Source organism: Crocodylus siamensis, chromosome 7 (genome assembly GCF_052110815.1).
Source record: "Crocodylus siamensis isolate JL-2025a chromosome 7, ASM5211081v1, whole genome shotgun sequence".
NCBI classification, from domain to species: domain Eukaryota; kingdom Metazoa; phylum Chordata; order Crocodylia; family Crocodylidae; genus Crocodylus; species Crocodylus siamensis.
In genome coordinates this window covers 5848094-5859347 of record NC_143401.1, presented here as the reverse complement: position 1 = coordinate 5859347, position 11254 = coordinate 5848094, and the positions used below count along the sequence as shown (strand labels likewise).

At 53.9% G+C, this 11254-nt stretch overlaps 1 long non-coding RNA gene across 1 annotated transcript; it reads right to left on the bottom strand.

Moving 5' to 3' along the window:
• Positions 1-1315: 1315 nt before the first annotated feature.
• On the bottom strand, positions 1316-9037 carry LOC149859412 (uncharacterized). Its single transcript, XR_016443564.1, has 2 exons — positions 8908-9037; positions 1316-2763 (listed from the first exon to the last, which is right to left on the bottom strand). It is a non-coding gene; the product is annotated as an uncharacterized LOC149859412 (long non-coding RNA).
• Between the last annotated feature and the right edge of the window lie 2217 nt (positions 9038-11254).

Here is an 11254-nt window from a genome sequence, read left to right as displayed (position 1 = left end):
CGCCCCCAGGCAGCCGTGCTCAGGAACTTCGTTCACTCCTTAATGAATCCATTACCATGATGAGCCCTGGCTGGTGGCTCCCACAGGAGCCAGGGAAGCAGAGCAAAAAGCATGTGTTCTCCTCCCTCCATCATCTCCCAGCCCGCTCCCCCGGGCCTGGACAAGCACTCCATCGCCGTAGTACCCGTGGCCAGGGATCCCTGCTGCGGACACCCCGAGCAGCCAGAGGGGTATAGACTCAGGGATGGAGGACAGGGGGTCCCAGCCCGGGATTAAGCCAGAGTCAGGCCCAGGATCCCTAACAGTGAGTATCCAATGCCAGTCACCAGCTCAGCTCAGGCTGAAATGGAGCTTGGGCTTCAGGGCTCTCGGTCAGTTTTCTAGTTGGAGGAAAAAAAGGAAGCTTGGACCGGGCCCAGGGGTCCGACCTACCGCAAGTCAGCTCCTTGCACATCCCAAGGGCACCTGGCCTGCTTAGGCTGTTAGACAGGAGCAGTCTCTCCCCATGTGTGAGCCAGCAGACGGGGTCTGAGCTTGGCTGAAGCCTCACTCAGGGAAGTTAAGGGAGGTGCCTGAGGTCTGCTCTCTCACAGCCAGCCAGTGGCAGAGCCAAGGCTGAACCCTTCACCTCCTAACCAGCAGCGTCCTGGTCCCTACAATACACAAGGGACACCCCATTTCCACCACGCCGGCACACAAAAGGCCTGACCAGAGGAAAGGCTGAGCATCCCCAGGCCCTTTTGACAGGTGTGGGAGGCACTCAGTCCTCCCACAAATCAGGCCCAAGTCTCCCAGCTCCTAAACCCAGCTCACACCGTTACACCATGCGGCTGACTGGGAGAGTTTAGTCTTAATCCTCTGGCTCACAGAGCTAAATCCATCCCAAATACAACAAAGCCACATATGCATTTGACAATCTCCTCTGCATGTTGGTTTCGGGCACCCAGATGCCGAGGTATAAAACTAGGTAGATAGACAGATAGATAGATGCATGCCATCCACCCAAACTGGGAATAGCTACACGGCTTACTAACTCACCCTTCCCTCCCCACCCCTCTGTCCTTTACTCAGCCCCTCTGCTCAAGGGCTTCTGTGCCTGCCAAAGGACTTAGTCTAATCCAGTGAGAAAAATGAAAGCCCCGGCCCCGCAGAATGGAATATGCTGTCTCGGGTAGAACTAATAGTTATTATCTCCATTAAGCACCATGGCTGTCAGGGCGGAATTAATTTCCAAGCAGCGAGAGATGAAAGTTCCCCATTTTTCAGGGAAATCTACACAGCGCGAGCCAGCTAAAGAAAAATAACTTAAACGTGATTAAAAATGATCTCCATTTTATTAAAAATAATTCTAATTTATCTCTCCCTCCGGCTTCCTGTTTCATTGGCATAAATCCTGGTAACTGGAGGACAGACAACGGCTGGGTATCAGAGTGTGGCCGACTCCTCCTGACATCGTCCGTCAAGCTAAAGCCCGGATTACGGCACATCGCGGCCAAAAGAAAGATGTCGTGGCATCCTAGCTGCAATGCCAGGATATGGGGCCCAGAGAAAGAGGAGGATAACGGCTGGGGCCGTATCCAAGGCTTTTGGAGAGCTCGCTCACCTTCTTTCCTTTCCTAGAGCACCCGGTGAGATAGGCAAGAATCGCTACCCCCACGGCTGAGCAGCTGCAGACATTTGAGTTATGCACTGGCTTCCTGCTGGAACGGAAATGGGTAATGCATAGACTGGGTGCGACTCGGTTGTATATATCATATTTTCTCAGATATAATATGCCCCCAAATATACTGTAGTCTGCATGCCAGTCCTTGGGCAGAGGTGCTTATAAACAGCATGAAGGCGACGTTCTCATCTAGGAATCACAGCCCAGTGTGAATGCCTGGAGAAGGTCTGCTACAGGAATGGCTGCAAAGAGGCATTACAGCAAACAGCAGCTTCTCCCGAAGCATGGCGCGATCCCTGACAAAGGTGCACCACACTGGGAAGCTAACAGCAGCGCAGCACTTCTTCAAAGACTTCTCGTCCGCTGTGGCAAAGAGCTTGTAAGACTGTCACGGCACCTTAAGATGCAGCTTCCTATGTCTGCTAGATGTTCTGCCCCTCGAGAAGTAGATGGATCTGGTTTTAACTACAAAAGAGCCTCATTCGACATGCATTTCCCCATTTTAGAGTGCACGACTGAGCATTCAACAAAAACACTGTCTCAACAGTAAGCCACAAACATCTTGCAGATGGGCAGTGTCTTTCCAATGCGAAAGCACGGGACAGGAAAGGGGGGGCCTTTGGACAGCTTCAATGCCCAGATGATAGGCACCTGAGCAATACCTAGCCGAGATCATTCTGGATCACTGCGGATTTCCTGGTCACGTCAAGCAAATCACTTAACTTCCCAGCCAGCCGATTTCTCTGGCCGCAGAAGGACAGTACCCACCCGCCTCACATGGGTGTTGTGAAAATCAATTAGCTGATGAGGATATTACAGCACTGTGCTTATACAAGGCAGTGCAGACAGGGCGAGTAGCGGTGGCAGGGATTCCTGTGGTGAGCTATATAAGATTCCTCTCACTTGCATTAATGACCTGCACAATTTTACTCATCTTGTTAAATGCTAATAAAGATTCTTCCCCTAGCTGATCTCTTCCACCACTGCAGCAGGATCAGCCCATTCGAAAGGCAAGGAAATGAGGCTGAGAGAGGTTAGAACGAGGAGTTGGCTGGAAATGTTTCATTTCTGGGGGGCCCAAAACGCCGTTCCGTTCCAATCTGGAATGAAAACAAATTCGGAAATGTCAAAATTCCCCTCCCCAAATAGAAAAGCTGAGCTCCAGCCTGTTCTACTTGCAGGCTGCGTTTCTCAAGCATGCGTGCTGCTGGCTGGCTGCTGCAAGCTTAGGAGACTGATGCACCCGAACCCCAGAGAACCTCTGCAGGACTGGGGTTCCTAACTCCCTTAGGAACCTTGGAAACTCTCACCCCAAATCCATGTTTATGCCCCAAGAGGCAACGCAGACTTGGAGGCAGCCAATAACAACGAGTCTATTCTGGACCAGGTGTTCAACTTTAAGCAGCCAGGTTTGAAGGTATCAGCCTACGGGACGTGCTCAAGTGAGTCAGGCACAAAAGAACCCAGGAGTCCTGATGTCTCCCCCTCTCCTTGCTCCAGCCCCCACATTCCCTCCTCAAATGAACCGTCAGTCTGGCTGTCTCCCTCCCAGGACACACTAAAGCCAGAACGAGACTCTTGGCTACACAGGCGTGGCAGGCAGGCACAACTGCATGGCAGGCAGGTTGGCACCTCTGCTAGCTCAGACCAAAAGAAGACGGCGCCCGTGGCATGGGCCGCACAAGCCTCCCTCCTTCTGTTTCTTCTGCAGGGCTGTCCAAGTGCAGTCCAGCCCTGACTTTCCTGGTGGGCACCTTTCAGGCAGGACTCCTGCTGGGAGACGGAGGGTGTCCAGCATCCTTGCAGCTCTCCAGGGAACTGCCTGAGATCCCCAGGTCCAAGATCAAGCCTGGTACGTCTGCACATTGCCTTCAGTAAGGAGCTGCTGACTTAAAGCAGGGTTCAGTATGAGCAGCTGTGGCTAGGGGTTAGCCAGCCTGGCACTGGGGGACAGGGCATTCAGTAGGCAACACCCCTCCAGCTGTGGTCATGCCCCAGAGCCAGCTCCACCACTGACCCACTGCACAACCTCTTCTCCATTCCTCCAATCTGGATATGCCGCTTCATACAGCAGGTCGGGGGCCTTGTGCGACGGCAATGGGAAGGTGCCAGCCTTGACCAGGGGCTCAGAGCACCCACAGGGACACAGCCCCAGCAACCTCCTTCCTCGCTGCCCGGGGTGGGCACCGTCACAGAGAGAAGGGAAGATGTTCACCCTCAGAAGTGGATCAAGGGATAAATGAGTCAGCGGATCCAAAACCTCTGCAAAACCTCTGCAATCACCGGCCTGTCACTAGTGGTCTGTCCAGCCTGGTGACTTGTAAGGCCAGGACGTGAGACTGCCCTGCTGCCGCCCCTCCCTCCTGCTCTCCTTCTCTCGCTGTCTTTTCTTTAAGATTAAGGCAACAAGACAAAAATCCATTTTTCTCTCTCCTGCTTTATTTATTTATTTAGCACAGAGAAAAACCTGCTGCCAGCGGGAGCATGGCCTCTAACGAACTGCCATCAGCTTCCCAATTTAAAAGCACATCACATCCTTGCCTGGGAGATGGTGCAGCACTCCTCACCCCCCCCCGCAAAAAAAGAAAGGGATGATAGAGCCTGGCTCCCAGCTAGGGCAGCTACAGCCCAATGCCAAGGTGATGGGTCATTGCCCGATAGGGAAGGAGATCTTAATGATGCTCACACTTCAGTCTGGGGCAGGGGTATTTGGAAGGCATCTAATGAAGGTGCTAATTAGGTGGCTTTGCCCAACGAAGACAGAAAACTCCCTGGTGCCCCTACCCATGCCCTGCGCCAGAAGCAGAGGGCTCAGTCTGAGCCAGGGCTGACATCAGAGTTGTGCAAGGCCTGGGTATAAATTCCCTCCAATATCTCTGCTGCATCATCCAGGCCACCTCTGCCCTGCGGGACCGATCCTGGGGACACCAAGTACCGATGAATGCGCAGTGCCAGGCTGGATCCAGCCTGACATGGAGAAAACGATCAGGGGGCTGAGCTGACTTGGCCTCCCCCCGCATTCGCCCCATCAGCCCTGGACTCGTCAGCGCAGCACTGGCAGGCAGGATGAGAAGCGACGGTGCCGATGACCCCTCTCGGGAACGCCCATCCTCGGCACCTGCCCTGCTCCCGCAGATCCCATCTGCAGGCTCCCGCAATTGATAGCATTTATAAACTAAGCTGGCAATGAAAAAACAGGCCTGTCTCCCCCGATTAGTGGCCCAGGGTTGAGATTGCGCCGGATCAAACTCCAGGGGACAGGCAGATCAATACCGACATGTGGGAGAGTCTGGGCATCTCTGAGCCACTGCTGACTCTTCCCCCCTTAACCCCTGGGCACCCAGCTCGGGCATGGGCAGGGCGCATCCTTGAGCCAGACTGCAGCTGGGGCACCCAGCAGTGCGGTCTCAGACACCAGGGAGGTGGTTTCCACTGCACAGAGCCCAGGCCTATCTTCCTCCCCGCTCCGGTGACCTGGATTTCCATCCCCCGGGGAGCAGGGATGCACAGAGATCTGCTGAAGGTGCAGATGCTTCACGGGCCTGGGGAAGAAGATCTACTGCTTCATGTGCCCAGGTTGGTAAGTCCACTGCAGTCTAACCTGGAAATAAAGCTATGAGGGTGGGTGACGTCTGTCGGGGGGTCTCAGCCTAGTTCCTCGATGTGTCGGTACAAGCAATTACCACCACCACTGCTGATAGCGGAAGGGGCCACGGCACACCCGGGTGCCTGGGTGGAAGCACACTGGCAGGGAGCCGTGATTTTATCCCGGTTTGGCCAAGGGGAACTGAGGCAGAGCAGGCCAAGCGGCACAGCCGTCCCTGGAGGTTTTGTTTGCTTTTACACTGACAACACAGCTCCTGTGTCTCCTGACTTTCTAGGAAGACTCTCCAGAAGCCTGGAAAATTAGTGGGTTTATGAAATCACAAGGCCCAGGCCAGTGATGCCTGATTAACTCGGAAAGGATGCAATTTTCATTCAGACTCTCTAAAAATATCCCTGGGTTTTTATTACTATTTTTTTTCCGTCTCCTCCGCTCGGCCTATTTTAAACACAGTCAAAAACCTGGCAGCCGCTTGTGAGAAAAGTGCTCCATGTTAGAAAGGCAGTGCCCCAGACATCAAGGGAGGCGAAACTGTGCTCTCCGCCTCATCAAGAAGCAACAGGACAATCCTGGGGTTGCTAATTAACCTCAGCAGAAACTACACCTTTGTATGATGGGTAAGAATAAAGCGCTGGCCCATTCCTTTCCCCCTTCCCCCAGAGCACCTCAGAGTCACCATCTGACCCTCAAAAGTGATTATACAGATCTGCCTCCCCCCTGTGGGAGCCCAGCACCTGGACACCTTGCAGGGTAGGGACCCGATGATGCAGCCTCTATTGCACATCTGTGGGTTTTAAAACCAGGGCACAGTCTGGCGTCGAACATCCAGCAGCTGCCACTGTGCACAACTGCAAGGCATCCCAGGGGATGGGTGGCTTGTCCCGGTCGTGCGAGGGAGTTGGTCACTGAACGCCATCCCACGGAGGGGAGGGGATTCCCATCCAGGGACCATCCACTGTAAAGCTGCCAGATCCGCACTCGGGAAGATGAAGAGCACCGATGGAGAGCAAACACCTGCCCCACAGATGTACTGGGAGTGGGAGAAAAGGAATTTCCTCCTGTCCTCAAGGGCATCTCTGCCCCTCCGGCAGAGAGAGCGTGCCACGGCTGCTGACAAGGCGCTCCCGCTCGCATCCATATTGACAGAGCGACGGGAGGGCTGCTAACCACATTCACAAACCATGGCTCTTCAAACACAGCCGTCTGCTCCCTCCCTGGGCTTGGAGCGAAAACACAATATAGAGCTTCCCCCATAGAGCTGCAGCGGGAGATCACTGCCCTCCAGGAGCTTCCCGAGAGCAGGCAGGAAAGCCACGTACCCACATAAGGACGCCCTGGTGAAACATAGCTGGTGTGGGCACCGGGACAACGGGAGAGAGCTGGTCCAAGGGAGTTCACAGGGGGGCTCGTCTAGCATGAGACATAAACAGGACATGGCCAGATGTGATGTTTGCTCGCGCCACATTCATCCCTCCCTTCATTTAATCCCAGCGGGAGAGGGGAACCACAAGTGAAATAAGCTCCGGTGGTAATCGAGCCTACCCACCCAGCATGGCAATTTAAAATTGGGTCTTTGCAGCAGAGGGGAAAACCTGGATGGGTTATTAGCCCTATTAAATACCACCTGGAGACACTGAGATCAGTCCCCTTGCACTGCAGCAGTGAGAGGGGGTCCTGGGCCCTGCAGGACTTAGTAGTGGGAACGCACCAGACCGGATGGCAAGGCACAGACATGCCCCTGGGCACGCAGCACAGCTGAGAGCAGTGCCTCGCAACAGCCCCGCTGCCTTGGCGTGTGCATCAGCTGGGTCCTGTGCCAGGACAGCCAGCACACTGCCCCGCTCACAGCAACACAGCAAGGACATGAGCCTTAGAGACCAGCCAGAAACAAGCCTGGACTCAAGCCGCCCACCTGGCTGCGGCTGAACCAACTCAGGTGGGATCCAAACCGGGGCCGCGATGCTGCTTACCCAGCTAAGCCATCCTTTGGAGCTGCCCAGACTTATTCAACTTAAGCTCCAAGCAGGACGCTCATTCAGAAGCTTTAAACCCACTCTTTGAAAGATCGAGGCCGCTGGGAGCGGCATCACGGCAGAAATTCTCCCCGAGTTGCCAGAGGCCAAGTTAAACCTCTCCGGAGGACAGGTTGAAGCCCTTTAGCAGGGAGGGAGACACTGGAGGGAAGGTGCGACCCCACCACAGCCCCCGCCTCCGCAGCTTGGCATCCTGATCTTGCAAACTAGGGGATCTGGCTTCCCCCCCTTCCCTGGGTAGGCATTTCACAGGCCAAGCTAGAGGGTCCTGCCGTGGTATTTGAAGACGGTGATGGTCAATAGCAACATGGTTTTCATTCCCAACAGCAGGCCCTCAGAAAAGGTCGTTCCCTTGGATAGCTTCACTGTTTATTGACTGAGGCCTGAAAGAGCAAAATAATTGAATGGCTTAATATGTGGGATCAATACCGCGAGGGGAAGGCGCCGCAGTCTTCCCAGGGCTCACAGACATAGAGATGAGCGCATGCTGGTGGGGGTCTTTCGTTCCTTGCACCAATGCAAATGGAAAGCAAATGCCACTGGCTCCTTCCAGATTAGGAGGCATTTTGATTTGAGAAGCTGCCACTGGAGCCAAGGCTTTGCCGTGCTGGGCATGGCACAGGTGCCTGGCACCAAAGAAGCCCCCTGAGAGAGGGGAGAAAAGCAAGGGAGCAGAGCAAAGGGGAAGAAGGGATGTGCCCAAAGCCATGCGGCAGTTCGGTAGCAGAGTCAGGGTGAGCTCTCAGCTCTAGCGCACACCACAAAGGTTGGGCAGCAGAACCTGAGCCTATGCTCAGATGCCCCCATGTCCCTCTGCAGCAGCCCTGGCATCAGCTAAGAACCAGCAGGAGGCAAATGAAGATACCCTCGTCCTTCCCACAGGAGTGGAGACAGACGAGACGCACCCAGAGGTGCTGCAAAGCTCCCAGGAAACCCGGCAGAGCCAGGGACCTTGTGCAGGATCCTGAGCTCTACGTGCTAGGGCCAGAACGTCTGGTGGAGCCAGGGCTTCGCGCCGACCCAGGAAGAGAGGTGGGGGCTTCACCCCTGCACCCCCAGCTGGAGGCAGGTGCTCTTCCTGCCTCTGCTGAGCAGACGCCGTTCTCCTAGCAATGTCTCTCTGTGGCCCACCTGCCCCAGCCCAGCTCTCCGCGGGGTGATTCAAGGAACTTCCCGAGGCTGGACCAGGGAGCGCCTGGGGAGCCTGGGCACAGCACAGGGGGCTGTGGCTGGAGAGGCGGAGGTGGGGGTCAAGAGAGCACGTGACCATCCAGGTCCTGACGGGCAACAGCTGCATCCTAAAAAACCGCCCACCACCATGCGGGTCTCTGGACCCTGCACTGGTAGAGACAGTCCAGCCTGAACATGCCCAGAATGCCCTTCTCCCCATACAGGGCCCAGGATCCCCCTCCAAGCCGGGGTCGAGAGGCACAGGGGTAGGAGGTAAGGGAAGGTGACTGTGTGGCCCCCCATTCTTCTCCCAGCAGGGTGGAAATAAAAGTACCTGGAGCAGGAGAGTGGCCTGCAAGCTCCTCTGGGCTCTCCCAGAGGATTAGATAAGGCGCTTAGATGAAGTGCTTCCCCACCCCTTGCCTCAGTTTCCCTACCTGAAAGAAGGGGGCAAAGCTCCTGCCCGGCTTTGCAGTGTCTGTAACAGCTTTCCTGGTGTGTTATCGCTCTGTAAAGCATCTGGCAACTGGAAACGCCTCTGAGGAAGGGCAACATCTAATCACCAGCACTGGCCACCTCTCCCTCCACCTTTCTAGCTCCCGGGTATCAGAGATGTGAACCGCAGTCCATTTTTTGAGGCAGCCTGTTGACTTTTCTAATGCATATGCATGTGTGTATGTATACGCACACCCCATAATTGTTTCCCTTCATTGCTTTATGGCTGTTAATTGCTCCCTCCTCTGTCAACTGTGTTACGCTGACTGTTGCTCTTAATTTGTCTCTATTGCTGCAGGTGCTGGATGTATTATTAACTTTTAATGTGGAGTGTTTGGGACCCGCAAGTTTGTTTTCCTTGTTACTGATGGATATTTAATTGGCGAGTCGCTGCCGGGGTGGCTGGGCCATCCAGCAGGAATCCAATGCAAACAGGATTTTGCATTCCTCCGCCAACTTGCTGGCTGCCAAATATTTTAAATAAATAAACATGATTGCGTCAATACGTCCCTGGGAGTCACACTCCATAGGTTTATAAATACCCAGCCCCGAGGCCCACGCGGGAAAGGGCTTCGGCAGGGGAATGATCCATCCTGTCTCCAAGGATGCCAAAGCACTTTGCAAGTTAGACTGGGCTAAGCCTGACAAGATTTGCTTTTAAGTGAAGAAAGACCTTCCCACAGTCACCCAGCAGCAAAAGGCTGGGACCAAGAACCCAGGTATCCTAGGGTACATGTACACACCACGATATTTGCCCTTTCAAGCACTGCAATCGCATGTCTTTTTGCACAAGTAGGATAGTGCCAGCGACTAAACTATGCTCCCTTGAAGAGTCAGAAAGGGAAGCCAGGAGTCCGGATTCCCAAGTGGCCTGCTCTAGCTGCTAAGATCACCCCCTTCCAGGGCTACGGATAGACATCAAGAACCTTGTTCCCAGTCTCTTGCTATAACCACCAGACTCCACCCCACTCCCTTTCAAGGCCAGGAGCAAAGGAGCCAATCCTCTAACCAGACTCCACAATTCCCAGGAGAAGGCTGGGAAAAATTGCAATCCAGAGTCTTGTCTTTCTCTCCAGGACTCCCGCAGCCCTGTGCTGATCTGGGCAACCCTCCTAAACAGCTGGTTAATAACACTTTGCATTAATGTCCCGCAATGCAGACTCTAATCAACAGGCAGCATCTGTGGATGAAAATGGCAAGCAGTTTGCTTAACCCCTTGTGTGCTGCAGAGCCCTCATCCCAGGGGGCTCCAAGCTGCCAACAAGACAGCTGCCTTCTTGCTCAGTCTTAGTTCATGCCCCCCCTCCCCGCCTTAAGGAAGGGGCACTGGGTTCAATGGAGGCTCCAGCCAACAGTGACTGCCATATTTATGTGTGAAACAGAGGCAATTTGTTTCCTGTCTGCTGCACCATTACATTTCCAAGAACTCTGCTTGCCAGCAGAAATGGCAGCTACATTTGTCTCAGAGCTGCGGCAGCATGTTAAGAGGGAGTCGCACACACCGTACTCTCTCCAGGACGCTTTAATTTTGCTCTGCCCATCATCGTTCCCCTCAACCGAAAGCACAAGCTGGGCATTTGCAAAGCCGCACAGGGCAGGAGGTGCCCCATTCCTACTCTGGGCTCTTTTGCCAATTCCACTGTGAACCATTTTAAAGCAAAAGATCTTTGTGCTCCGAAGAAAAAAAAAAAAAAGGAAGAAAAGAAAAAAAGGAAAAAAGGCAGGCGCTGTCCCTTTTACATCAGCTGTTATCTTCCCAGTGCTGAGTAATTTAAGATTATTCTGTTCTGCCCCTTTACACACACACACACAAACCATCAAGCATTGCTTCATCTGCAAGTCATTCATTCAATGCCCTGCCCTAGAGAATTTTGCAGAGTGAAACTCCCTGGGTCGTTTGTTTTAATTAGTTTAACCTAATTGGCTGCGTTCTGGGGGGGGAAAATGATGTTTCAAGATCAATACACTTCTCGCTCGTGTCAGCGAGATCGATCCAGCGTGGCTCCCTGCGCGGCTCAGAGGGCATCGTTAGGGAGGAAGGAATTCGCAGGGGTGGAGAGGACTGGGCTGCCATGCTCAGCGGAGAGATAATCTGCTTCTTCAGACATTTCTCCAAAGCCAGCGCCTAGCAGCAAAATGCAGGTGTGACAGGAGCAGGTGCTAGCTTATCTGTGCTCGCTTCATCTAGTGAACACAAGTGACAACAGCAGCACACACAGGGTAATACGGTAATACGGGCAATATGAGTGATACAGGCATTAGCAGCCTGCGTGCAAATGCTGCAGAGGC